The following is a 27,891-nucleotide window of genomic DNA, read 5'->3' as shown; positions in this document are numbered from 1 at the left end:
TGACTGTATTTCTTGAGAAAGATGCAGCTTGACTCAGGGGCTTCGTGCTGCTTCTGCCTTTGTGTATTAACTTCCCAGGCTTCTTCTGGACCTTGCCTCCTTTACAATTCTTTCTCCCACATCCGTGACTCTAGCTGTTTGAACTGAAGATGGTGTCCTGTTTTGTGACTTAAGATCCCTGGAAGTCTGTGCCACACACAAATGCAGAAACATGATAGCAGCAAGTTCCTCATCTTATCCATTTTTTTTTAAAGCTGACTTTATTTTCCACTCCATGTGTCTGATTTTATATAAAAGTCACATTTTAAAATATTTACCTGCTCAATTCCTTAGCTTTTTTCTTTCAAATCTTACCCCCCCCATATCCCTTAAACTGTTTCTATCTCATAATTTCTCATAATCTCAGCCATCCAGTTCCCTTGTGGTGCAGAGGGTTAAGGATCCGTCGTTGTCACTGCAGTGAATTGGGTCGCTACTGTAGCACGGGTTCAATCTCTGGCCTAGGAACTTCCACATGCTTTGGGCACAGCTAAATCCCAGCCATCCACATTCAGATGCTCTGCCCTACACACACACACACACACACACACACACACAATCTTGGCCCTGTACAGTTTCTTTCTTGCTTTATAGTGTTGTCTTAATTTCCCATTGCTGCCATAACAAAGTGCCATAAACTAGCTGACTTAAAATAATAGAAAGGTATTCTCTCTTGGTGCTGGAGGCTAGATGTCTGAGATGTAGGTGTTGACAGGCCAATGATCCCTCTGAGGTTTCTAGGGAAGAATCCTGCTGTCTTCAATTTCTTGGTGGTTGCAGGCAATCTTTGGTTTTCCTTGGCTTGTAGATGCATCATACTCCATCTCTGTCTCTGTTGTCATTTATCTTTCCCTGTGCGTCTTTTTTTTGGGGGGTGGCGTATCCACGACATATGGAGGTTCCCAGGCTAGGGGTTCAATCAGAGTTGTAGCTGCTGGCCTACATCACAGCCATAGCAACACCAGATCCTTAACCCACTGAGTGAGGTCAGGGATTGAACCTTCGTCCCCGTGGATACTAGTCAGATTTGTTTCCACTGAGCCACAATGGGAACTCCCTTTCTTTGTGTCTTTTTTTTAACCCTGTGTGTCTGTCTTGATTTTTTTCTTTAGGACACCAGTCATTGGGGTAGGGCCCAACCTATCTGGTGTGACTCCATCTTAACTAACATATTCGCAGAGACCCTATTTCCAAATAAGTTCACAGTCACAGATTCCAGATATGGACCTTGGAAAACACTATTCACAGTACAAATGTCAGATACTCAGTTACGCTGATCATCATCCACACTTGGACACATTTAGGCTTCTTCCACAACCAGTCTTACCTAAGTGTGAAGCTCTGAACTGCTCTGGCCTGGTCACAAACTCCCTGATTCCTTCTCTGTAGCCCATTCAGTTCCAACACCAGTTGCCCCTGTCCTCACAGGGCTCTGAAGCTAAACCACTGTTTTTTTGTTTTGTTTTGTTTTGTTTTTTATGGACTATTATTTTGTTCGTTTTTGTTTGGGCTGTGCCTGCAGCATGCAGAAGTTCCCGGGCCAGGGACCGAACCTGAGCCACAGCAGTGACAGAGCCAGATCCTTCACCGGCTAGGCCCCCAGGAACCTCTCTATTATTTTGTTTTACTCTTTTGAACTTACACAAAGAAGATGCAAAAATAGTACAAGTATATCATGCAGGTTTACCATCTGCTAACATCTTAACCATAAGTATATATATTTTTTTTATTTTTCTGAACTGTTTTGGAATAAATTGCAGATCATTTCCCCCTTGCTTGGTGTATATTTCCTAAAAGCAAGGATATACGTTTATATAGCCAGAGTACAATGGTCAAAATCAGGAAATTATTATTTACATAGTGTTACTGTGTCATCTACAGATTTTATTCCAATGCGAACAACTGTGTCACTGATGTCCTTTATGTATGTGAAAAAATGATTTTTTTTTTCCTGGCCCAGGAGCCAATCCAGGGCACATGTTGCATTTGTCATGTCATTTTAGTTTCCTTTTGTCGGTTAACAGTATTTTAGGGTTTGTCTTTCATGACATTAACATTTTCAGGGTGCATACAGGCTAGTTGTTTATAGAATATCCCTTAATTTGAGTTTGCTGATGTTTTCCTTATAATTAGAGTCGGGTTATGAATTTTTTTTCCTTTTTATGGCCATACCTGTGGCATACGGAAGTTTCATGTCAAGGGTGGAATAGGAGCTGCAGCTGCCAGCCTATGCCACAGCCACAGCAATGGAAGACCCAAAGTGCATCTTTGATGTATGCTGCAGCTTTCGGCAACACTAGATCCTTAGCCGACTGAGGCCAGGGATCGAACCAGCATCCTTATGGACACTATGTCCTGTTCTTAATCTGCTGAGCCACAACAGGAACTCCAGGTTATGACCTTCTGGCAGCCATATTGCAGAAGCTGCAGCTGTATCCTTCCCAGGGCATCGTAGGCAGAGGCACACGTTCTTATTCCTGAGGACCAAATTTCTCCACTGTACAGCTATTATTTTTTCCTTTGTAATTAATAAGTGTCTTTTGTGGAGATATTTTGAAACCATCAAATCAAATCATCAAATTTTCATCCATTAGGTTTAGCATCCATTGATCCTTCTTGCTCGAAAAAATTTAATAATTGTTACAGTTGCTGCCAAATGATACATTTCCTCTTTCCAGCATTTTTTTTTCTTTTATTAGTTTGCTTTCTTCTGTAATGATAAGCGTTCCCTTTTTACTTATGGACTTTGTTTTTAACCTTTGCAGAGTCCTCCCTCTGATGCCAGCTCTGTGATGCATTAAAAAAAAAAGTTTACAAAGAGCATTTACAGCATTTTAGTTGTTTTTATTGGCCTATCTTATCTGCTATATGATTGGCAATAGATGTCATTCCTCACCTCTCATTCTTTCTTCAGACAATTCCTATAAGTTTCCAAACCCTGAAGCTGTTATTGACAAACGACCAGCTCCTTCCACCTCCATCTTTCCAGGCCCACAGGTAACCTGGTTTAACTTTCTTTAACTATCAGCATCCTTAAGTATAGCTGACGACTGCATCCTTCAAATACTTTCCTCTTTTGGCTTCTCAGACCCTCCTCTGTTCTCTTCCTGTTTTACTGGCCTTCACCATTTCTTTGGTTGGCTTCCCTTCTGTTTTTCATCTCTAAATGCAGCAGTTCCCAAGAGCTTGGTCCTGGACCCTCTTGTCTTTTCTATAAACACTCCCTGCCTCATTAATCCTCATTAGATGACCTTATCTAATTAGACTTCATGTAATCCTGGGTATTTAAATATAACTCACAGGGAGTTCCCGTTATGAAGCAGCAGAAACAAATCCAACTAGGAACCGTGAGGTTTCGGGTTTGATCCCTGGCCTTGCTCAGTGGGTTAAGGATCTGGTGTTGCTGTGGCTGTGGTGTAGGCTGGCAGCTGTAGCTCCAATTAGACTCCTAGCCTGGGAACCTCCAAATGCTGTGGGTGCGGGCCAAAAAAGCAAAAAAAAATTTAAAATATGTAAATACAACTCACAATCTGATGAATTCTAAAATTTTATGGCAGCCCTAATCTCTCCTGGAATTTCAGCTGCCTCTACAGTATGTCCAATTGGATTTCTAAAAGATCTTTCAAACTTGACGTGACTACAATAGAATTCTTAAATTTTCTAACCATATCTCTCCCAGTCTTCCCAACCTCAGTGAAGCCATCACATTTACTTGGTTACTTGAGTCTCAGCTTTATAAGTCTTTTTTTTTTTTTTTTAGGGCTGCACCGGAGGCATATGGAGGTTCCCAGGCTAAGGGTCAAATCAGAGCTGTAGCTGCTAACCTACACCACAGCCACAGCAATGCTGGATCCTTAACCCACTGAGCGAGGCCAGGGATCAAACCTGCAACCTCATGGTTCCTAGTTGGATTTGTTTCCGCTGTGCCATGATGGGAACTCCTATAAGTCATTTTTTGATCACTCTCTTCTTATCACTAGAAATCCCAACTCTCATTATCTTACCTCTTTGCAAGTTCTTCGGCTTTACCTCCAAAGTATATCTGGTGTCCCTACATCTTCACCCCCCCCCCCCCCCCCCATTTACATGACTCCTATTTTAGTCAAGATCACCATCAGTTCTTGCTTAGGGTGTATTGAAACAGACCCTCACCACCCTCCTTGCCTCTTATTTGTCTTCACTTCCCCCAAAGTGATAAGCTTCCTAGAACAGCCTGAATTATTCTATTTTTCGGCTGTGCTTGTGGCACAAGAATGTTCTGGGCCAGATATCGAACCTGAGCCACAGCAGTAACCCAAGCCACACCAGTCACAATACTGAGTCCTTAACTGCTACGCCACCAGGGAACTCCTGAGTTATCTTTTAAAACAAAACAAAACATTGTCTCACACCCTTGCTTAAAACATATACGGAGTTATATAAATATATACATATTTTGTAAATTTTATGGCTGCACCCATGGTATATGCAAATTCCTGGGCCAGGGGCTGAATCTGAGGATCCTTTAACCCATTGTGCTGGGCATCAAACACATACCTCCACAGCCACCAGGGCCGAGGTAGTCGGATTCTTAACCCACTGTGCCATGGCGGGAACTCTACATCTAACTACCTTAAATTGTACTTAAAATAGAGTAACAACTTGCAGTTCCTGGTGGCTCAGTGGGTTAAGGATCCGGCCTTGTTACTGCTGTGGTATGGATTCAATCCCTGGCCCGGGAACTTTCACCTGGCCTGGGTACAGCCAAAAAAAAAAAAAAGCATTAACAACTCACATACTATATCTTTCAAAACTGTATATGATCTGGCCCTTCCCTGTTTTGCCAAGTTTTCTTGAGTCACTATATTCCCTGCTCTGTGTTCTTGACTCAGGCTTTTTTATATCCTTCAGTGTGTTTAGAGCAAAGGATCCATAAAGGTTGGGATTTTTTTGTGTACGTCATTTTAGGGATGTACCCATGGCATATGGAGGTTCCAGCTAGAGGTCAAATCTGAGCTGCGGCTTAGGCCACAGCCATAGCAATGCCAGATCCCAGGGGCATCTGTGACCTACACCACAGCTCACAGAAATGCCAGATCCTTAACCAACTGAGAGAGGACAGGAATGGAACCTGAGACCTCATGGATACTAGTCTGATTCATTTCTGAGACCTCATGGATACTAGTCTGATTAATTTCTGATGAATCATGACAGGAACCTCCAGGTTGGGATTTTTATTTATTTATTTATTTTTTGTCTTTTTGCTATTTCTTTGGGCCGCTCCCTCGGCGTATGGAGGTTCCCAGGCTAGGGGTTGAATTGGAGCTGTAGCCACTGGCCTACGCCAGAGCCACAGCAACGCGGGATCCGAGCTGCATCTGCGACCTACACCACAGCTCACGGCAATGCCGGATTGTTAACCCACTGAGCAAGGGCAGGGATCGAACCCGCAACCTCATGGTTCCTAGTCGGGTTCGTTAACCACTGCGCCATGACAGGAACTCTAGCAGAGGCTTTTTGCTTTTGGTTCCCTATTCCCATTCTCACTGTTTAGAACAGTGATTGGTACATAGTCCATATTCAATACTTGTATAGGAGAGAGTTCTGTGTACAAATTTAAATGTTAATACGTATATTTTTTTAAATTGCTGCACCTTGGCATATAGAAGTTCCTGGGCCAGGGACTCAATCCCACTAGTAGTTGTGACCTATGCCACAGCTGTGGCAAAGCCAAATCCCTTAACCCACTGCGACCAGAGAGGGATTGAACAAGTGCCACAGCAGTGACTCGCTGCAGCCGGATTCTTAACCCACTGTGCCAGGGCAGGAACTCCTCCAGTTTTATAAATAAATAAAACAGCAAAAGGAATATTATTGAATAAACTTTACATCCTCCTCTCCTTCACCCACGTGTTTTCTATTAAGTGTTTTGCTTAATTTTACTTTTTTTTGTTGGTTAGCCAATAGTTTAGCAATTTTGCATGTTTTATCGCCGTTAACACTTTTTTTTTTTTTTGTCTTTCTAGGGCCTCACCCGCGGCATATGGAGGTTCCCAAGCTAGGGCTCCAGTCGGAGCTGTAGCCACCAGCCTACACCAGAGCCACAGCAACGCTGGATCCGAGCCTTGTCTGCGACCTACACCACAGCTCACTGCAACGCCAGGTCCTTAACCCACTGAGCAAGGCCAGGGATTGAACCAGCATCCTCATGATGCTACTCGGGTTCGTTAACCTCTGAGCCACCAAGGGAACTCCTATCACCGTTAACACTTTTATCCGTTTAGATTCTAGTGTGCTAAGTATTTTACATGTAAATCCCACTTAGTCTTCTAAACAACATAGCAAGGTAGATGTCATGAATGGGATAATTGTTCCCTGTACGTGGAAAGGCTCTAGGTCTCTTCAAGTTCTAGCTGCTATTCATATTAGGGGTGGGGAACTAGAGCTGGTGTTTTATTGTAGAGTCTGAGCTCATTTCTCTGCACTTGGCTCCTTTGCAGAGGCAGTTTTGAGGGACGGTACGATGTGGGAGCCTGAGGTTAAGAAAACAGAGCTAAGTCTTTGGTTAACCAGTGTTGCGTAACACTTCATGTTTGTGAAATTTTTCAGAATGGTAAAAGGAAAGGAGAGACTCAGACCGGCGCTCCCTGGGTCTGCAGGGTTGAGTTTAGACGCTGTGGGCCGGCTCAGCTCGGGTCCCGCTCGTGGCGTGGATTTGGCAGCCGGGCCGGAGCAGGGGGGCGTGCGCTCGGCCCACCGTGTCCCCGGATGCAGCTCTCAGGGCTAGGGCTCTCGGGTGCGTGCGGGGAAGGCTTGGCACCCGACAGACTTGCAGCCCCTCCTCCCACCTGGGGCACTGAGGCTGGCGAGCTGCCACCCGGAGAACAGAGGCTGGAACTCTCCCACCTGGGCCGCGGCGGGTCCCGGTGAGCTGTCTTGACCCTGAATCCGAAGAGTCGGCTCTTCTGATTGGCTTAGAGCACAAACGCAGGCGAACGCTGCCCGAAACCCGCTCTTTGATTGGATTTTAAACGAACAGCAGAGCACGAAATAAAGAGGCCTTCAGCCATTGGGCCATTGTGTGAATCTCCTTTTGGCTTCTCCACCGACTGAATAAGCGTCTCAGGATCTTCGTCATGAGTCTTAAATCTGGGCCTGTCAGTTCGCCCCAGCGTTACTCGTCTTTCGGCAGGGCAAGGAGTTTACAGAGTTCAACCAATCATATAACGCCGAGATCAGGTTGCCAGGCAGATTATGCTAATGAGGCCCCGCCTTTTATGCTGCTCCCACTCTGCGGCGGGAAGAACCACCTGGAGGTGGCGGGGGGGTTTGATTTCCATCACCCCTAGGGAGAGAGGATCGGGGACCCGCTGATCTACCAGCTCCCCTCACCCAACGTCGTGTAAGTACCTAAAGGATTAAGGGAACCGGATAAGCCAGCGTCCAGAGTACCCCATCGACTGGGAGGGTGTTTCGTCTTTGCTTAGTCCCACCCAAAATGGCGCCAAGCTCTTTCCGCGTCTCAGAGCCCGGCCGGGGCCAACCGACCGCGGACCCGGGTGGGGGGGGAGCTTGGTGATGGTGGTGGGGGGGAGAAATCCCGGCGGCACCGCCCGATGGTACAGTCCAGCCGGGGCTGGGACAAGGCACCTCACTCGGGGTGGGGGGTCAAACCATCTGCACCTTCCAAGGGGAAAGGGGCAAAATCCCCTACCCGAGCCCCTCCTGGCACTGTGTTCAGCCATGGCTCCGGCGCCTCTTCGCCCTGCCTTCCCCGCGCGCAGCCTCCCCCCTGCGACCCCCGAGCGGCTCGCACGCTCCGCCGGCCGCGCGCACCTCTCCTCCCCTGCCCGCGTTGGTTGGGCCGGGACGGCGGTTGGGCGCCCTGCACGCTTCTGCGGCGGCGGTTGGGCGGGCGCTTGGGGTGCGGCGGGCGCTCGGGGTGCAGCAGGCGGTCTCCGCTGGCGGGCGCGGGGGCGGCGGCGCGGCGTTGGACTAGGGGCCGGCGGGCTCAGTGGTCTGGGTTCCCTGCTTTGTCTCGGGAGGCCGCGCCACCGTCTTGCCATTGATTGTTGGCTCCTAGTTCCTTATGCACAAGTTGGCGTCCCGGGACCCGGCGAGGGATGGCCCGTTTGGGGCATTCTTGGTGGACAGTGTTCGCGGTGGGCAGGGCGCAGGCCGAGGTCCACCTGTGCTCTGGGGCGGCGGGGACGGGTGCGGAGGCTCGAGCCCCAGGCCTTTGGGAAGCGGGTTGGCGGTACTGGGTTGCCAGCCTGTCGTCAGCTTTGCTTAAGCACTTAGCCTGTGGCCACATCTCGGGTGCTCTACTAAGTCAAGTGAACGCAGATTTGTCGAATTTTGTTTGCGTTCGTGCTTAGCCTTGTTTGGCGGGTTGGTTGGGTTCCGATCAATTTTCAGTCAATGTTTGTGTACGTTTAAGCACAAGGCTGGCTACCTTCTAGGATCAAGCTTGAGAGGGTTCGCACCCAAGCTGGGCCATGTGCCATTCGAAGCCTGTTCAAATCTTGCCCGGATGGTCGCCCCCCAAAGTTCTTTAAACTCAGAAGCACTTCATAAAAAACAAATCACTCGTGAGGGTTTGCGGCCTCTTTTTCTGACGCATTCCTTTGTTTCTCCACCTTTTGCTGTAAGCTCTTTGAAGGCAGGAAGGTGTACTGTGTGTGTTTTTGGTACACTGCCCACTCCACCCCCAGCACCGCAAGCGCTTCTGTGTTGAGGAACTGTACTTATATGATGTTCTAAATTGAAAAAAACTAAATTAAAAAAGATCGAGGCAAGCTCTGCTTAAAGCAATGTTAATTCAATCTGATACATTTACAAAGTAACTTCTGGGCTTTTTTTTTTTTTCCTTCTTTTTTTATAGGGCCGCACCTGCTGCATATGGAAGTTCTCAGGCAGGGGTCTAATTGGAGCTGCAGCTGCCAGCCTATACACCACAGCATTGCCAGATCCTAGTCGTGTCTGCGACCTTCGCCACAGCTCACAGCAACGCCGGATCCTTAACCCACTGAGCGAGATCAGGGATTGAACACGCCTTCTCATGGATCCTAGTGTGGTTCCTTACCGCTGAGCTACCGTGGAAACTGTCTGGGTTTACTTTCTAAAGTGAAGTGAAATTGACATAATATAAACCGTTTTAAAGTGATTGAATTAGTATCAAATATGCACGTTTAAAAATTTTGAACCGAAACATTTTTCCCACCCTGAATCTCTATTCGTTTATTCCTTGAGCCCTGGCTCTTGGCTCTCCTCTGTTATTTGTTTTGGGAGGATGTTAAAACTGCTGGCTGTTTTTCTAAATAAGCTATTTTTAGTTTTCTAATGTTTTGCAATGTGCTCCACCAGGTGCCCCGTGTATTGTACATGTGAATGTAATCGAGTGTGTATCAGGTGAGGCAAAGTTCAAGTCTTCAAGGGCCCTCTGTTTTTTACCAAGAGATTATGGTGGCATAAGAGATGATATATCATTCCAGTGCAGTCCTGAATTGGTTGGCACTGCCTCAATTTCCACTTGTCTAAATTTATTTTTTCCTTCTAATTTTAACAGTAATACATGATCATTGTAGAAAATATAGAAACAGTATAAAAAGTAAAAATTAGCTGAAGTACAATTATCAGAGATGGTCTCTACTGATATTTTGGTGTGCTTCAAATCTTTTTTTGTGTGTGTGTAGAAAACATTTTTAGAAACTTGGTATCTTGATATATGGTTTCCATATTTAGGATTGTTTCTGTTTTTGTTTTAATGTAAATATGTACCTAATGACACCACTGATGATTTGCCATTTTCACTTGTTTTCCCCATTACTTGAAGGGGCATCATGAAATCTCTGAACTAGGAACTACAATATTTGATTCATTCTGTTTTTTACAAGCAGAATTTATTGATGACTGTTTAAGTTTATCATAGGTAACCTAATGGGAGAGGTTTCCGAGTGACAAATAGAATTATTCCAAGAGTTGAGAAATACCGAGCAGTAATTTTGGCTTCCTTAATAATTCTGCATTTTAAGCACTCTGAACACATGGTAACTGCATAATTTCACTTGGTACAAATGATAAACGGGTAAACACCCTGTCGTTACAATGTTGGAACTGTTTCACCAGAGTTTGTTTTCAAGTAGAATGCTGATGTACTTTGACCTATTACCACTAAAATACACAGTCTTCCCCCACCTGCCACAGTCCCAGAGAATGTAGACACACCCTGTCCAACCATTCCTGTGGTTTTTCACAAGCAGAATTTATTGGTTACTGTTTAAATTTATCATAGTTGCTTTAATATATTAGCAAATGGGTAACTTTGAAATATTTTAAAGAATTGGGGTTGAGAAACAGGGAGGAGGGAGACTTAGATAATCCCTAGTCCCAATTCTAGCAAGACTAGCTAAAATGTGGTAAAGACACTCATAATAAAATTTAAAAATCTATACTCTGCAATGCTTTCAAGAACCTCAAACATATACATTGCTAAAAGGTTACTAGCTGCTAAAATAGTCTGTTACTGTTTGTTATATCCATTTTTTAGTTGAACTCTCATTTATTTCAGCTTCAGAACTTTGGAGCTAAAGGCTTGCCTTTTTTTTATTTTAACCTATGTCCTTCACTCATGATTTTTCCTTCAATCTCATGGTTTGTGCTCTGGTTGCAACCAGAGCCTCTTTGCTGCTCTCCTTCAGATCTTTGCAGGCCAGTTATTGTTACAAGTAGCTACATGTGTTTGTGGAGCATTTGAAATATGTCCAGTACTGTGAGTGTGAAATGCCTGCCAGATTTTTGAGATTTAGTTTGAAAAAAACCTGAAATATTTCAGTTTATAAAATATTGATTACATGTTGACATGATTATATGTTGCATATACCAGTTTAAATAAAATATATTATTGCAATTAATTTTGTCTATTTCTACTTAGGAAAAAAATTGGCTGCTAGAAGATTTTAAATTATGTATATGGCTTGCATGGGTGGCTTGCTTGATAACATCCATTGAATAGTGCTGCCTTAGACAATCCCATGGGGTGGGGTGTTCCCAGGTGGCAGTGAGTCAATATAATACCATGTATTGTCTCTTTGTTCCTATAGTTTCAACCAATAGCTACTGTTTATATGTAGATATGTCTGATTTTTTTTAGTACTTATGATAGCTCTCACAGAAGCATTATTATTCTTTTGAAGAATTCCTTAATTTTTATTATTTATTTATTCATTTATTTTGTCTTTTTAGGGCTATACCCGAGGCATGTGGAGGTTCCCAGGCTAGGGGTCGAATTGGAGCTGTAGCCGCTGGCCTACACCACAGCTATGGCAACACCGGATCCTTAGCCCACTGAGCCAGGCCAGGGATTGAACCCGCAACCTCATGGTGCCTAGTCAGATTCGTTTCCTCTGCGCCATGACGGGAACTCTTAATTTTTATTTTTTGTCTTTTTGGGGCCACACCGGAGGCGTATGGAAGTTCCCAGGCTAGAGGTTGAATCGGAGTTGTAGCTGCCAGCCTATACCACAGCCAGGGCAACGCAGGATCCTTAACCTACTGAGCGGGGCCAGGGATCAAACCTGAGTCCTCATGGATTCTAGTCAGGTTTGTTACTGCTGAGCCACTATGGGAACTCCAAGAATACCTTAATTTTAAAACCAGTTCCAGGTAGTTGAGTTAACTGTTACTCAGTTAATATATTCAGTTAATCTTTTGAACTTTAATGAAATGACATCTGTTAAGCACATAATCCATTAAAAGTTGAGCTAAGCATAACCAGCCAAGATTTTCCCAACTTGATCTGCTACCTGCTCATTGATTTCATTTTTTTAATTTTAATTTTTATTTTTGGCTGTACTTATGCCATACAGAAATTTCCAGACCAGGGACTGAACCTGAGTCACAGCTGTGACCTGAGCCATAGTGGTGACAATGCTAGATCCTCAACCTGCTGTGCCTCATTGATTTTTATAATGTATTTTTCAAAGATTCAAGAAATATTTTTGGGAGATGCTTGAAATTGAGAAAATCAAGCTCAGAATTTTTTTCTCGTGTGATTAAAGAAAAGGCCACAATAGATTGCTTCAAGATGTGAAACACTGGCCTAGCTCATGAGACAACTATCTTTTTATACATAAAGAACCAGGGAGTTACTGTTGTGCCTCAGCAAAGATGAATCTGAGCAGTATTCATGAGGATGCAGGTTAGATCCCTGGCCTCACTCAGTGGGTTAAGGGTCTAGTATTGCTGTGAGCTGTGGTATATGGAGACACAGACTCTGATCTGGTGTTGCTGCTGTGGCTTAGGCCGGCAGCTGTAACTCTAATTCAGCCCCTAGTCTGGGAACCTCCATATGCCGCAGGTGCGGCCCTAAAAAGAAAAAAAAAGTTAAAGAACCTTAACCCACAGATAAAATCATATCCTTTTTATACCTATATTTGGAAACATTGACCCTTTTGCCCTCACTTAACATTGCTGATGTGTTTCCTTTACTAGGCTAAATGGGGGTTAGATACCATGTTGCACTGAACAGCATGGGCCTTGGAGGCAAAGGAATCTAGGTTCATGGCTCAAGAACTGGCTGTGGTCTCAGGTCCATGACTTAACCTCTGCACACCTTAGTTTTGTTATCAAATTATTAAGCCAGTTTCTTAGTTGTTAATGAGGATAATAATAGTATTGACCTCAAAGACTCAGTGTGAAAATGCTTGTTATCACCAGGGAGTGTAAATGGCTCAGTAGCAAAGCAAAGAGTGGTCAGTGACTCAATAACTGTTTGCTGATTTTGGACCTTCTGCTTCAGCCAAACCGGTCTTCCCACTGTCCATACAAGATCTGGGGTTTTCCTTCATGTTTTCACACCTTCATTTCTCAAATGGAATGTTTGTTCTTTTCTCCCCCACTTCTGCCCACCAAAATTCCATCCATTCTTCTACAGCAGTGGTCGGTAGAGAAGCAGATAGTAAATATTTGCAGCTTCATGGGTCAGGTGGCCCCTGTTGCAACTAGTCTCCGCCCCTGGTGTGAATGCTTGGCTGTGTTCTAATTAAACTGTATTTATGGACCTTGAAATTTGAAGTAATATAATTTCACGAATATTCTTCTTTTGAGTCTTTTCAACCACTTAAAAATGTAAAACCATTCTTAGCTCACAGGCCATACAATAAACAGGTGTCAGATCATGCTGGAGCAAGGTAAAAGCACACCTCACTGAGCCTGTGGACAGACCCGTCTTACTTGAAAGTGATCCCTCTAGTCTCTGCATGTCCTAAGGACATTTTTTTAGTGCTTAAAAAAATTTGAGTGCTTAATTAGTATTAGGTAGCAACTATTTGTACTTATTTCTTGCTTCCTAAACATAAATTCCCAGAAGCTTGGAATATTTTTAATCCCCTCCTATAGGTTGCAGTACAAAAATGCCTTTTACTTAGTGGATTCCTAATGTTTGGCGGGATAAAGGAAAATAATACAATTTAAGACATTCAAAGTGAGTTCCGGAATTTTCCTCCCTTTACTTCAATATTCTTATTTTTGTATTGCAAATTCTACTAGTTTGTTGGGGGTTATTTTCAGTCTTGCCACAAACCATGATTGTAAGTAACCTATTATAATGTTATTTTGATAGAGGAATGGCTATGATCCTTTGACTAATTATGGCTTTGTGTTTGACTGCCTTTTTTTTTTTTTTTTTTTTAAAGGGCCGCAGATGTGGCACATGGAAGTTCCCAGGCTAGGGGGTCGAATCAGAGCTACAGCTGCCGGCCTACACCACAGCCACAGCAACTCAGGATCTGAGCCAAGTCTGCAACCTACAGGGTTCGTTACCAGAGAGCCATGAAAGGAACTCCCTTAAGTGTCTTTTCTAAGGTACTTGTTTGCATTTAATCCATAGTGTGTGATGATGATTGAACAATGTTATAACTAATTTACAAATGAGAAAGAGGCAGAAGGATTTTTGAAGAGTGGTGGGAGCAAGGTGGCTAAGTCCTCAGTTTCAGGCAGTGGCTGTGTATATTTATAAGAGTTTAGCTTCTTATTCATCATTTATTCATCATCTCTTTGAAGTTGATGAATTAAAATTATTCTGGATTTCAAGTACGTCATAATTTGATAAATATGAGGTCCTGTGACCAACTGATGTTTCGGACGCTTGTTTATGTGATGCACAAGTTTTCTCAAGTACGTTAAACCCCCTGAGGTGAGAGATAACCGCAAAACAGTACTTCTAGAATTAAGACGAAATTATGGGGCAGTACTTTGATGAACTTTGTTTCACTTAAAAGTTTAAGAAAATTGATGTTCATATTTATATGTACTTTTCCCAAACCTTAGGTATCTCTTCAAAAATTATCTTTTTATACATATCATTTAAAAAAATCTTTTTTTCAGATTCATGGTTTTTCAATATTTATAAACTGTAGGAGTTATATTTTAAGCCTAACAAGATATGTATATAACCTTTACAGAAAAAATTCTGAAACTTTTTTGAGTGACTTTAAATAAACTCTGAATGAATGGAGAGATGCTACTTTGGTGATTAGATGATTTAATATTGTAAGGCAGCAATTCTTTAGAAACAGACTTATGGATTTAATGTAATCCCAGCAAATTAAAAAAAAAAAAAACTGAATAGACTGATAAAATTTTTGCCAAGGCCTGAGAAAAGGCAAGACACTCTTGAAAAGAAAACAACATTGGAAAAAGTTCTCTACAAGGGATCAAGAAGAGCTCAATAATTATGACTATGCTATTGGCACCAGGATAGAGTAATCAATCAAACACCACCACCAGAAACCATCTCACACACATTTGGACATTTGGTTTATGAACCAAGAGGCATGGCAGATAAAAGGCAAAACAATACAATTTTTATAAGTCGACATAGGAGGATATGTTCATTACCTCAGTCTAGAGAAGGTTTTTTTTTTTATGTAAGATGTTACCTGTGCTAACAGAATAGTGGGCATAAATCTTGAACAGGCACTTCTGAAAAGGAGAAATCCAAGTGTCTAATAAACACATGTGTTCAGCTTTGTTAATAATCAAGGAAATGCAAATTACAACCACATTGCCATGTTACTGTACTTTAAAAGTTGGTAAATGTGTAGCTAAATTAAAAGTTGGCAGTACCAAGTCTTAAAGCTGTTGAGCAATAGGATAATCATACTTGGCTGATAGGAGTACAAATTGGTGTGACTACTTAGAAAAATAGTTTGGCATTACCTAGAAAGTCCAAAGCCTAGCAGTTCCACTATGAGAGAAGTGCATACACATGAGAGAACCAGGAAAAATATTTGGACTAATTAAGTTTCCTGATATGAGTTGATTTGTTTAATATCTGTGGGCTGCTATATTCTATATACTGGTGGCTTTTTTTTTTTTTTTTTTTTTTTCTGGCCATGCCCGTGGCATGTGGAAGTTCCAAGGCCAGGGATCAAACCTGTGCCACAGTGACAATACCAGATGCTTAACCTGCTATGCCACAAAAGAACTCCTTTGCTGAATATTTAAAAAAATTGTTTTAATGATTTTTAATATTTCCATTATAGCTGGTTTACAGTGTTCTGTCAGTTTTCTACTGTACAGCAAAGTGACCCAGTCACACATACATATATACATTGTTTTTCTCACATTATCCTCCATCATGCTCCATCGTAAATGACTAGATATAGTTCCCAGTGCTATATAGCAGGATCTCATTGCTTATCCATTCCAAAGGCAATAGTTTTCATCTATTAACCACAGATTCCCAGTCTGTCCCCCTCCCTCTCCCTCCCCCTTGGCAACCACAAGTTTGTTTTCTAAGTCCATGAGTTTCTTTTCTGTGGAAAGGTTTATTTGTGCCATATATTAGGTTCCAGATATAAGTGATATCATATGGTATTTGTCTTTCTGACTTACTTCATTTAGTATGAGAGTCTCTAATTCCACCCATTTTGCTGCAAATGACATTATTTTGTTCTTTGTTATGGCTGAGTAGTATTCCATTGTGCCTGTATACCACATCTTCTTAATCTATTCATCTGTCAATGGACATTTAGATTGTGTCTTGGCTATTGTGAATAGTGCTGCAATGAATATATGGGTGCATGTATCTTTTTTTAAGGAAAGTTTTGTCTGGATATGTGCCCAAGAGTGGGATTGCTGGTATTTAGTTTTCTGAGGAAACTTCATATTGTTTTCCATAGTGGTTGTACCAACTCTGCTGAATATTTTAATAAAATCTTCCATCTAGTCTATTCTTCATTTCCTAAAACAGTTCTGGGCATAGAATAGTCATTTAATATATGTTGTTGTTTTGTTTTGTTTTTGCTATTTAGGGCCACACCCATGGCATATGGAGGTTCCCAGGCTAAGGATCCAATCAGAGCCTGCAGCTGCCAGCCTATGCCAAAGCCACAGCAATGTGGGATCCGAGGCTTGTCTGTGACCTACACCACAGCTGGCAACGCCAGATCCTTAACCCACTGAGCGAGGCCAGGGATTGAACCTGCATCCTCATGGATCTTAGGTTTGTTAACCATGAAGTTAACAATGTTAACCATGTTAGTCATGAAGGGAACTCCTATATTTTTGCGTTTTAAAAATTTATTATTTGAGTTTTTGTAGTGGGTACCCTTCACTATAACTTTGTAGTTAACTCTCTGGCTATTGACTAATTTGCTCAATTAAATCTGTTTGTGGGTTTGGTAAATTACAACCTCCCTTGGTTCCTTTGAGATCAAGCCTCACCTGGTGATTGCATCATCTGGTTGGAGAATGAGGAGACTGAGGGCGGAGACATGCTCTGGTTCTGGCAGCTTTGCCTGGGAGGAAAGCTGTGCAGCAGGGAAGGGAAAAGATATCTAAACTCTGTAGTAGAAGGGATCTGGGTTCAAATCCTGCTTATTAGCAGTGTGACCTTGGACAAGTAACAGTTTTTGAAGGACACTTCACAATGCCTGGTATATGATAGGTGTTCAGTAAATGGCAATAGCCATAATGATTACTGTGCCACTAGTTGTTTAATTAAGTAACATTGAATGTCTGCAGTGTTTTCAATCAGATATACTACGATTATGCTGATTTTTTATTTTTATTTTATTTTATTTATTTATTTTTATTTTTGTCTTTTTGCCTGTTCTTGAGATGCTCCCGCGGCATATGGAGGTTCCCAGGCTAGGGGTCGAATCAGAGCCGTAGCCACCTGCCTACGCCAGAGCCACAGCAACGCCAGATCTGAGCTGCGTCTGTGACCTACACCACAGCTCATGGCAACGCCAGATCGTTCCCACTGAGCAAGGCCAGGGATCGAACCCGCAACCTCATAGTCGGATTCGTTAACCACTGCGCCACGGATTCGTTAACCACTGTGCCACGACGGGAACTCCTATGCTGATTTTTTTAAAAAAAGAACTCCATTTATTAGAGGATTCTAATGTTGTGGTCTCATTTAACATGTGTAGCCTATATCTGAAGGAAGTGGTCCAGTAAGTATTTGCAAAGAGTAGATATAGCTGAGCTTTCTAAACAGGAATAGGATCTCTGTTGATGGAAGAAAGTGCTAATCACATAGTCTTAAAATTCTATTCATTTTACATTGAAATATACGTGTTACCTAGTGAAATGCATCAGTTGAGAGGACCCTTGCCTACCGTTAAGACATATTTATCCCCCAGTTAATTGTTTAATAATGAAAATGTATTGCCTTTTACTTGGAAGATTGATACCTTTATGAACTCATACGTAGCATTTGGAATACACTTTATTCCATCGTAGTATACTGCAACAAACATCCCACTCTCTTAACAGTGAGTCCATAAGTTAGGTAAATCAGGTGTTATTATTCTAGTTGTCAAAGAACTTCTTTGCCTTCACATCCAGTATTTTCCTACTATTCTTTACTGAGAAAACACTTTAAGAAATACCCTGGCTTTTATACCAGACCAGTAGATGCTGGCCTTATAGCAGTTTTATTAAGATGGAGGAGGTGAGGAGTTCCTGTTGTGGCTCAGTGGTAACGAACCTGACTACTGTCCGTGAGGATGTGGGTTCTATCCCTGGCCTTGCTCAGTGGGTTAAGGATCTGGTGTTGCCCATGAGCCGTGGTGTAGGTCGCAGATGCAGCTCAGATCCTTTGCTGTGCTGTGGTGTAGGCTGGCAGATACAACTCTGATTTGCCCCCTAGCCTGGAAACCACACTATGCCGCCAGCACGGCCCTAAAAAAACCCAAAAAACCAAAAAAACAACCCCCCCAAAAAAAAAAGATGGAGGAGGTGAAATTAGATTATAAATATTAATTAGACACCATTAATATAGAGTTTTTTTTGAAGGAGATAACTGCCTCACTATGTGGTCTGTCTGGGCTCACCATCTTGTTAATTGATTGCTTATTTTACCATTCCATGTTTCATATTTAACGCTGCAAACAAGGGACTGAGGTTGAGAGACTGAATTGAACATAAAGGCAGTTACTTCAAATCAGTATCACTTTGCTTCTTAGTCCTGGAGCCATGCCCTGGTTCAGTATAGTTGAGCAGAAGTCTGTGCTTTTCTCAGGAATTGAGGTAGAGTGAACAGGTAGTTACACTGTTTATATAGTGTTTGTTTTTTCTTTTTAGGGCTGCCCTTGCAGGATATGGAGGTTCCCAGGCTAGGGTTTGAATCGGAGCTGTAGCCATTGGCCTACACCACAGCTCACAGCAACGCTGGATCCTTAACCCACTGATCGAGGCCAGGGATCGAACCTGTGTCCTCATAGATGCTAGTCAGATTCATTTCTGCTGAGCCATGATGGGAACTCCTATATCGTGTTGAATTATGAAAATTGTGCTCTAGAGTAATTTCCTCTAGGCAAATTTAGTATTCTTCTTTTCCAGTTAAAACATTTTAAAGCCCTTGAAATTATTGAGGAAACAGCTTTATACTTGAGATTATACCTCTTAACATTATCTAGTATTTTATCCTAACCTGGATTTATGATTGTTGAGTCATAGTTACCACTGAGAACCATCTATAAAAAAGGCTTTCAGGGCCCCAGAAGACTTACTTGCAGGTCTCCTATTTAGTTCCTGCAATGGTTAACTCAACAAAAGCACTTGTGATATGTGGGCCAGATACCTTTCTGTGTACAGGGTGTGCCCAGCCACAGACTGTATTTGTACTCTTGCCAGTTCTGTGAACAAATGCTACTGTTGAAAGAGGGAGCTACAGGGATTGTGCTCAGAGCTGTGTCATCCATTATCCATAGTCGGAAAACATGGATGCTGAGTATCACTTGATGAGTCGTTTGTATCCATCTTTCAATCTTCAGATGTTCGTCATAAATCCGTACTTGCATACAAAGCTTATTTCAAATATTCCCGGTAAGTGTTTGGAACAGATTTGCTTGTTATCGTATGGTGAAGGGAAGCTAGGCCATCAGATGTGCATGACAGTAACCTGGTAGCAAGGAGGACCACCTAAATTAATAACCTCCCCGCCTTTTCAGAATTCTAAGACCTTTGTACAGCAAACATACTAGAGAAGCTGGTAAGTTGTATGTTTTGAAGAAAGGCATAAGGATTCTAAGTTTTTGTGTAGTAATAAAAGTCTCTTTTTTTAAAGGTGACTTTGAGCACAGGAAGTCTGCATATGCATATTTATTAACATCATGAAGTTGGAGTAAGAATTCAGAGCTCCAGTCTTTGCCCGGTGCTTCATTAAGCAGTTCTTGGCCTCATTATAATCAGTCTCTCATATATTTCTAGGATGATTTTCCAAAAAGTGTTATTGCCATGATAAAATATTTTTCTTGCCTTCTTGTGCAAGAGTTGGCCAGATCTGGCTGACTGCAGCATCATCTGGAGAAGTTTAGGAAGAGAGAGTCCAGCTCTTCCTCTGCCTTTGCAATTGATAGAATCCAGCATTTCAGGGATGAGACTCTGGAATCTTTTTGTCTAGGTCCTTCAGAGAAGCTGATAAAATCAGTTCATAGACTTTGGGAATTGTAATTCTTCAACTTGAAGTCTTTCATAGGCCCATCCTATTGTTTGAGGCTTTCCTGTCTTATAGTTACTAGTCCTTGAGCATGTCCTCAGTTTCTCTTGCCTCTGGAACATTTTCAAGCTGTTTTCATCAGAAATGCTTTTATATTTATTCTAGTAGTAATAGTATTCTCTTTCTCTCTCTCTCATAAAGGTTTTTGATGTTTATTGCCAAATTTCTTCCGAGAAGGTTTGCTTTGATTTAAATGCCCATCTTTTTTTGAGGTATAATTCACATACCATGCAATTCACTCATTTATTTTTGTTTTTGTTTTTGTCTTTTTGCCATTTCTTGGGCCACTCCCACAGCACATGGAGTTTCCCAGGCCAGGGGTTCAGTTGCAGCTGTAGCCACCGGCCTAAGCCAGAGCCACAGCGACGTGGGATCCGAGCCGCGTCTGCAACCTACACCACAGCTCACGGCAACGCTGGATCCCCAACCCACTGAGCAAGGCCAGGGATCGAACCCGCAACCCCATGGTTTCTAGTCGGATTCGTTAACCACTGCGCCACAATAGGAACTCCTCACTCATTTATTTCTTTCTTTCTTTTTTTATTACTCACTGAATTTGTTACATTTATGGTTGTACAATGATCATCACAATCCAGTTTTATAGGATTTCCTACCCACAACCCCAGCACATCCTCCCACCCTGCAAACTGTCTCCTTTGGAGACCATAAGTTTTTCAAAGTCTGTGAATCAGTATCTGTTCTGCAAAGAAGTTCATTCTGTCCTTTTTTCAGATTCCACATGTCAGTGAAAGCATTTGATGTTGGTGTCTCATTGTATGGCTGATTTCACTTAGCATGATAATTTCTAGGACCATCCATGTTGCTGAAAGTGCGGTATTTTGTTCCTTTTAATGGCTGAGTAATATTCCATTGTGTATATGTACCACATCTTCTGGATCCACTCCTCTGTCGATGGACATTCAGGTTGTTTCCATGTCTTGGCTATTGAAAATGGTGCTGCAATGAACGTTAGAGTACATGTGTCTTTGAGAGTCATGGTTTTCTCTGGATAGATGCCCAGGAGTGGGATTGCTTGGCAATTCACTCATTTAAAGTAAACAATTCTGTGACTTTAGTATATTCACAGTTATAAAACTATCACCACGTTCAATTTTAAAATACTTTCACAACCCTAAAAGAAACTCCATACCTCTTAGCCATCACCCCTTAATTCCTCATTTCATCCCAATCACCGGGCAACCACTTATCCACTTTCTACCAGTTTTGACTTGTCTTTTCTGCAAATTTCATATAAATGGAATCATTCAATATGTGGTCCTTTGTGATTAACTTCTTTCACTTAGCAAAGTTTTCAAGGTTTATTTTTATTGTAGCGTATATCAGCATTTCATTTCATTTCTTTTTTCTTTTTTTTTTTTTTTTTTGCTCGTGGGGGGGCCCACAAGTCAAGTCAAAAACTGCTGAGTAGCAGAGTGGGATTTTGGTAGTTTCATTTTGTTGGAAAGAAAAAATTGGAATTCAGGGCCCACCAAGGAAGAGGCTCCCTAGGAAACACCTTGACATCTCTGTTGCCAGCCCTGCAAAGCCAAGCTCCTAGGGCATGTGAGGCTTTAAGGCCCTGGTTTCATTCTGTTCCTTGATCCATCCGCATTTACTTTGTGAACATCCCTCAAGTCGGACACTAATGAAGCACTAGTGTGCTTTTCTGTAGGTCTGTGATACACACTGTTTGAGGCTTCCACCTGAAATCTGGTGAGAGCAGAATGGAGGACTTCTGATAGACTTCTCTTTGAAATTGCCTTCACATTTTACCAGCCAACCAGCTCTTCTTTGTAAAAAAGGAAAAGGCAAACATCAAAGTTTATCATTCTTTAGAACTCGCACTGAGTGCTGGTTCCTTTTGAACTCTCAAGGATATTAGTGTAGAATTGTCAGGCTAAGACCTCCGACATGTCCTTAGCCTGGGTTTTCTTTTTCTTTGAGTAAGAGTTCTTTTGAATGACTTGGTGGGCTTCTAATGCGTTGCTAACAAACTATCAAATGGGATGGGAGGATCGGTCTTTGTTTTTTGGTGCATGAATGGTTCTTATATGATCTTGGAAAATACAGCCCACATTTCTTGGGTTGACACAGAGAAAGATTTGCTTGCATGCCCCTTTTGAGGTATGAAGAAAGGAGTGCTACAGACCTGACTGGAAAAAATAGCTTTCGTTCAAGGAAGAGAGCCCCTAGTTGATAGTCTTTGAAGCCCTTTTTATGCACAAGAGAAGTAGGAGGAATCAAGGCCTAAAGTGAAGATTTCTGTAGGGGAAGTGGAAGGCAAAGGGATGCAGAAATGGAGAAGAAAGGATGGCCACAGTGACCGTTTCAGACCTACTTGAGAGATCTTATTCCTTGCTTGCTTTTGTCATCTTATGTTTTCTATTCTTTTTCTTTTCTCTCTCTCTTTTTTTTTTTTTACCTTAGTTCAACTCTCTTCTGGTTACATAAGATTGTCCTTGTTGTTGGCCAGAAACAACTTAGGAACATTTCTTTAGGACATGTCCTACAGTGGTTTTCAGATTGTAACAGCTAGTTCAGTCTCGTGATATTAAAAAGTACTGCTTTCCCTGACATTCATTTGCCATTGTCTGCTCATTATCCAGTTTCTGAAGATTTTTCTGGAAATTTTTTTCCAATGGCCTAAAATTTTATCTGGGGTTTTTCTGCGATCTTGTACCCTTCATTGTTTGCTTCATTTATAGCAAATGGGAAATGTGAATACCTGGAGGGCCCCACTGTGATCACTTTTTCGTCCATTATCTTTACTCTTGACCTCTCTGCTTCTACGGAAATCTTCCAAATCCATACCTGCTTGATTGAAAACTTCTTTTTTATCTGGAACCTAGTCAGTGTTTCTTATTATGACTTTTTCAATTTGTCGAAAGCCTTTATGAAAGCCTGGTTCCCTGATTATTTACTTTCTCATAAACCTTTGTTTCTTTCTTTCCTTTTTTTTGGATTTTCTAGGGCCACTCCCGTGGCATATGGAGGTTCCCAGGCTAGGGGTCCAATCGGAGCCCACGGCCACAGCAACGCAGGATGCAAGCCACGTCTGCAACCTACACCACAGCTCACGGCAAAGCCGGATCCTTAACCCACTGAGCAAGGCCAGGGATCGAACCTGCAACTTCACTGTTCCTAGTCAGATTTGTTAACCATTGTGCCACGACAGGAACTCCTAAACCTTCGTTTCTTAGGCACATTTCCCTTCACTGAAATTGTGCTCATTTTAGTTCCTGGTGGAAGTGAATACAAAATGATATTTTAGTCCTGCTATTCTACCCTCACTTGTAGGTTTCCAGGAGTCCTGTAGCTGGGCTCAGAGTGGTTTCATTAGATGGGACTAAGCTCCAGCAAAGGGAGGAACCTTGGGCTGACCAGACCCAGGGTTGTGGGCAAGTCATCACTCTCTCTCTGGTCATTTTGTCCTTTGTGACCTCTAGCCCTCCTCCAGGGCTGAGGTGAAGTTTGGATTAATAGTGTCTGCCAGGGCGTGGGGACCCTGCAGGGCAAGGGGAGGGTGTTGCTGAGAGTTTTCACTTCTCATTCCCATTTTTTCCTCAATGTGTAAGAATTTGTTGTGAATTTCTAAAATGGAGAAACTATGGGGAGGATTATTTGGGCTTCTTCTTTTTTTGCAAGAAAAGAGGAATTTGTGCTGAAATCTGTATAATTCTGTTATTTGCCCATTGTGACTTCCCCTTCCAGTTCGTGCTCACCATTTAGAACCAAATTCAGTATGTTTTGTTTTTTTTTCTTTTGAGTTCTGAAAGTATGTTTTCTAGAAATCAATGAAGTATATAACATCTCAACTTGTCATTGCACACGAGTGGATGGTACTAGCTCTCACCAGCTCTGTTACCCTGGGCAAGTCACTCAGCCCCTCTCTTGCCCAGTCTCTCCCCTGTAAAGTAGAGATAATAATGTACCTACTTCCTAGGTTCTTGTGAAGAGTAAATGAATTACATGTAAAGTACTTAGAACATGTCTACTGCATAGTAAGTGCTACACAAATGTTAGCTAACACTGTTTTGTAATGTAAAAATCTTTTTTTTTTTTTGTCTTTTTGCTATTTCTTGGGCCACTCCGGCAGCATATGAAGGTTCCCAGGCTAGGGGTCTAATCAGAGCTGTAGCCACCGGCCTACGCCAGAGCCACAGCAACTCAGGATCCGAGCCATGTCTGCAACCTACACCACAGCTCACGGCAACGCCGGATCGTTAACCCACTGAGCAAGGGCAGGGACCGAACCCGCAACCTCATGGTTCCTAGTCGGATTCGTTAACCACTGCGCCACGACGGGAACTCCTGTAATGTAAAAATCTTATCTGTTAATGGTTCATGGTGCATAGCTAAAGAACACTGTGGTCCAGTATTCTGAACATAGTTGAAAACCATGTGCCTGGAATTTCTCTTCTAGTTCTGAAATTCAGTTATTCTATGTCATAGAATTGGATTCCTCATAATCTTACATTCCCCTTTTTATAATTTAATGATTTAATGAACATGTTTTTTGCTGTATCCATAGAGTGAAATCACTCTTTTCATCTACCAAGTGGAATCTAATCTTAAATATGACTTAAGGAAGGTTTCTTTTCTGTTTCTTGACATAAAGGTGTTTTTATATTGTGTACATTAGTTACAATTGTTATCTACTATTAAATAATTATGGCTCAATGGGTTAAGGATCTGATGTTGTCATTGCAGTGGCTCAGGTCACTGCTGTGGTGCGGGTTTAATCCCTGGCCTAGGAACCACATGCCTTGAGTGTGGCCAAAAAACCCCCAATAAACAAACAACAACAACAACAGGAATTCAAACAGCACTCCTTTCAATGGAGAATAATTTCTTCATAAGTGTTCCTAAAGGATTCTCTGTTTTATATCTGGGTCAGCAAAAGTCACCAGATTGCCGTGCATAATTGTTCAAAGAAAGGTGAAAGATCGAACAAGCAAAAATAAACCATTGCCTGTGCATCAAGCCAGAGAGCTTTTGGGCCCAGCCATTCTCTGTTTGCCCCAGGAGAACCTCTGTGTATCTATACTTTTGCCCTAGCCCTGAGGCACGGCAGCTGGCCAGCCTCCTGGCCCTTGGTATCTGCTCCCAACCCAGCCTTCTTGTGCTGCCGTGAGGTTTCCCCATTGCTGACAGCACTGGGCAGGCTGCTGTGTTCCTGCCTCACAGTGTTGGTGGCTGTAGGCACAGACAGCGGGGGCTCAGGACAATATGGGGTGGGGGAGGGGAGGACAGCAGAGAAATTCTGCCTCCCTTCCCCCTGTCGTGACTGGTCCCCTTCTGTTCTGCCTCCAGAGCCCATCCACAGCTCCCTCCCAGGGTGCAAATCAACCTCTTCTGTTTTCTTTCTCACGGTTTTTATATTCATTTTGCAAATTCATCAGCTTCCTTCTAACTTCTTTCTATGGTGTGTCTCATGTTGGATTTCAGGGAAGGAGTTAGCAGTTTCTGCTGGTTAATTTGTAATGCGCCAGAAAAGTCTGTCTGTAAGTGTGCCATCTAGAATGTGGTCCACTTCTTTCCATTTAAATAATGATGTATCTGGGAGGCACCACCCCAGTACAGAAACCTCTGTTGCATTCTTAATGTTTCTGAGGTTCATTAATGTGCCAACAGTCCTGTGGAATTTAATCACTAGATACAACACCATTTAAAGTGAAATTGTATTTGTAGTTCACTGTGCCATCCCAGGTATACACCTGCCTTCGACGGTGGGACTGGGCCTCCTCTTCCACCTCCACAGGCAGGTGATGAAAAGACAGTGTCTTGACTCCAGAATCCTGAGTGGTTTTGGAGAACTGGCTTCCTTCAGCCCAGAGGGCCTGGTGATGGTGGGAACAAGACCGGTGGATGGTGAAGGGGTGGGACTCTGGGGTGAGCAGTGGGATGGAAACCCGAGAAAGGCTGAGGAGGGCAGGCAGTGTGGCGCCAGGGCACTGGGACCTTCCACCGGACCATCTGGCTCAGGACCAGCCTCATTAGTGAACTGCCTGGAAAAACAAGCATTTCTCTTTCTTTCTTTCTCCCTCTCACCCTTCCTCACTGTCAGTCTTGCCATGCAGGCATCACCTGGTGAACTGCAAAGCCAGCTGTCATCTTTCCCACGAGGTTTTGAGTTCCATGGAAGCAGAGTTCTTCACATTTTGTGCTTGATGCTCACAAGGCATGAAAAAAATTGCTACCATTTTTCGATTGTTCCTTATGCTATGTGATCCCAAATACTAGGATGTTTTATTGAATCTAAGGTGACTGATGGTAAGACACAATTATTTTATGTATCACTAAGAGAGAAAAAAGACTTTGTAATTAAACCCCAATACAAGTGTTTTTTTGCTACTTAGAATTTTTGTTATATACTTGTTGAAAGAGCTCTTTTAGGTTTATTTAGGGTTTTTTTTTTGTCTTTTGTCTTTAGTCTTTTTAGGGCTACACTTGTGGCATAAGGAGGTTCCTAGGCTAGGGGTTGAATTGGAACTGTAGCCACCAGCCTATGCCACAGCCACAGCAACTTGGGATCCAAGCCATGTCTATGACCTACACCACAGCTCACAGCAAAGCCAGATCCTTAACCCACTGAGCGAGGCCAGGGATTGAACCCACAACTTCATGGTTCCTAGCTGGATTTGTTCCCCTGTGCCACAACAGGAACTCCTTAGGGCTGCATGTTTATTACATTACTCTTGTGCATACACCAAAGGGAAAATGTAAGTGAAATAAGTTGTTTAAGATTCCTAAAATGTTGTCACTTTCAGAGCCTGACTCTTCGGAATCATTCTTGGCTCAGAGTCATTGATGTTTCTGTGCTATCAAGAGTGTTGGTAGCACAGTGTTTCTGAAAAGAAGGCTCATTGCTCTCACCAGGAATCTCCTCCAAGCAGCCCATACCCATCCTAGAATTTCTGATCTTTGTGTTTTCTTACTCAGCCTGTGGCAGGCCCATCTTGCCACGTATCTCAGTAATAACAGTGAGCAGTTTGCCATCATTCATGCTGCTGTCTCTTTAACCCAAGTCCCGTAGGTTTGGCTGGCAAGGTCATTTTTCCAATGATGGATGCTTGCTTCCCTAATCAAATTTATGCCCAGCTGCTGCCTATGCCTGTCAGTTTTAAGGCCAAACTATAGTGTCATCTTTTTGAAGACATTTAAAATGGCAGTTACAGGGTGTCTGGTGCTGATGATACACGTGACTCAGTGAAGGGAGGACAGAACTAATGAAGGGCTGTGAGCAAGGTCACACACGAGCAGGCAGTGCATCCCCATGCTGAATGCCTCCTGGGCGATGGTGACTGCAGGATACTCGTGCTGTGAATAGATGCCCCATTCAGAAATGTTTAAAAAGGTACATCAAAGACTTGATGAAATGCAGACTGCTAATTCTTACAACAACCATGCTGGGCAGATAATTTGGATTTTCCAATGAGGAGACTGAGGATCAGTTTGTGGCTTACTAACCACACACCTACTAAACATATGGTAGATTTGGGGGCACAGAGCCCAGATTTGTCTTATTCTAAAGCTCACACTTTCAACTATACAGCACTATTCATTCTCTCTCTCTCTCTCTCTCTCTCTCTCTCTCACACACACACACACACACTTCTTAAGGACCTAGAGCAGTACCTGGCACATACTAGGTTTTTAATAAATATTGAAGGTGTAGAAATGCAAGTATTAAAAAAAAAGAAATGCAGAAATTTCTCTTCCTGAAATTGTGAAGTCTCTAAAACTTTGCATGGTGGGTAAAAGAAAGGAAGATTGGTGACCATCTTCTAGACAAGGAATAGTTTGTGATCCTCAGGTTCTTTCTAGTTGAGAGGAGGAGGGGAAGAAGTCTGTCCCAA

At 42.6% G+C, this 27,891-nt stretch overlaps 1 protein-coding gene across 1 annotated transcript in view; it reads left to right on the top strand.

The window, feature by feature from the left end:
* Positions 1–6,627: 6,627 nt before the first annotated feature.
* PRDM10 (PR/SET domain 10) overlaps positions 6,628–27,891 on the top strand; it is a 94,459-nt gene continuing 73,195 nt past the window's right edge. Inside the window, exon 1 of the mRNA XM_047754315.1 lies at positions 6,628–7,420. The gene's annotated coding sequence lies outside the window, so the exon portion shown is untranslated. The remainder of the gene's footprint in view (positions 7,421–27,891) is intronic.

Source organism: Phacochoerus africanus, chromosome 11, assembly GCF_016906955.1.
Source record: "Phacochoerus africanus isolate WHEZ1 chromosome 11, ROS_Pafr_v1, whole genome shotgun sequence".
Taxonomy (NCBI): domain Eukaryota; kingdom Metazoa; phylum Chordata; class Mammalia; order Artiodactyla; family Suidae; genus Phacochoerus; species Phacochoerus africanus.
The sequence above is the reverse complement of the archived record's forward strand: the minus strand, read 5'-3'. Positions and strand labels throughout refer to the sequence as shown.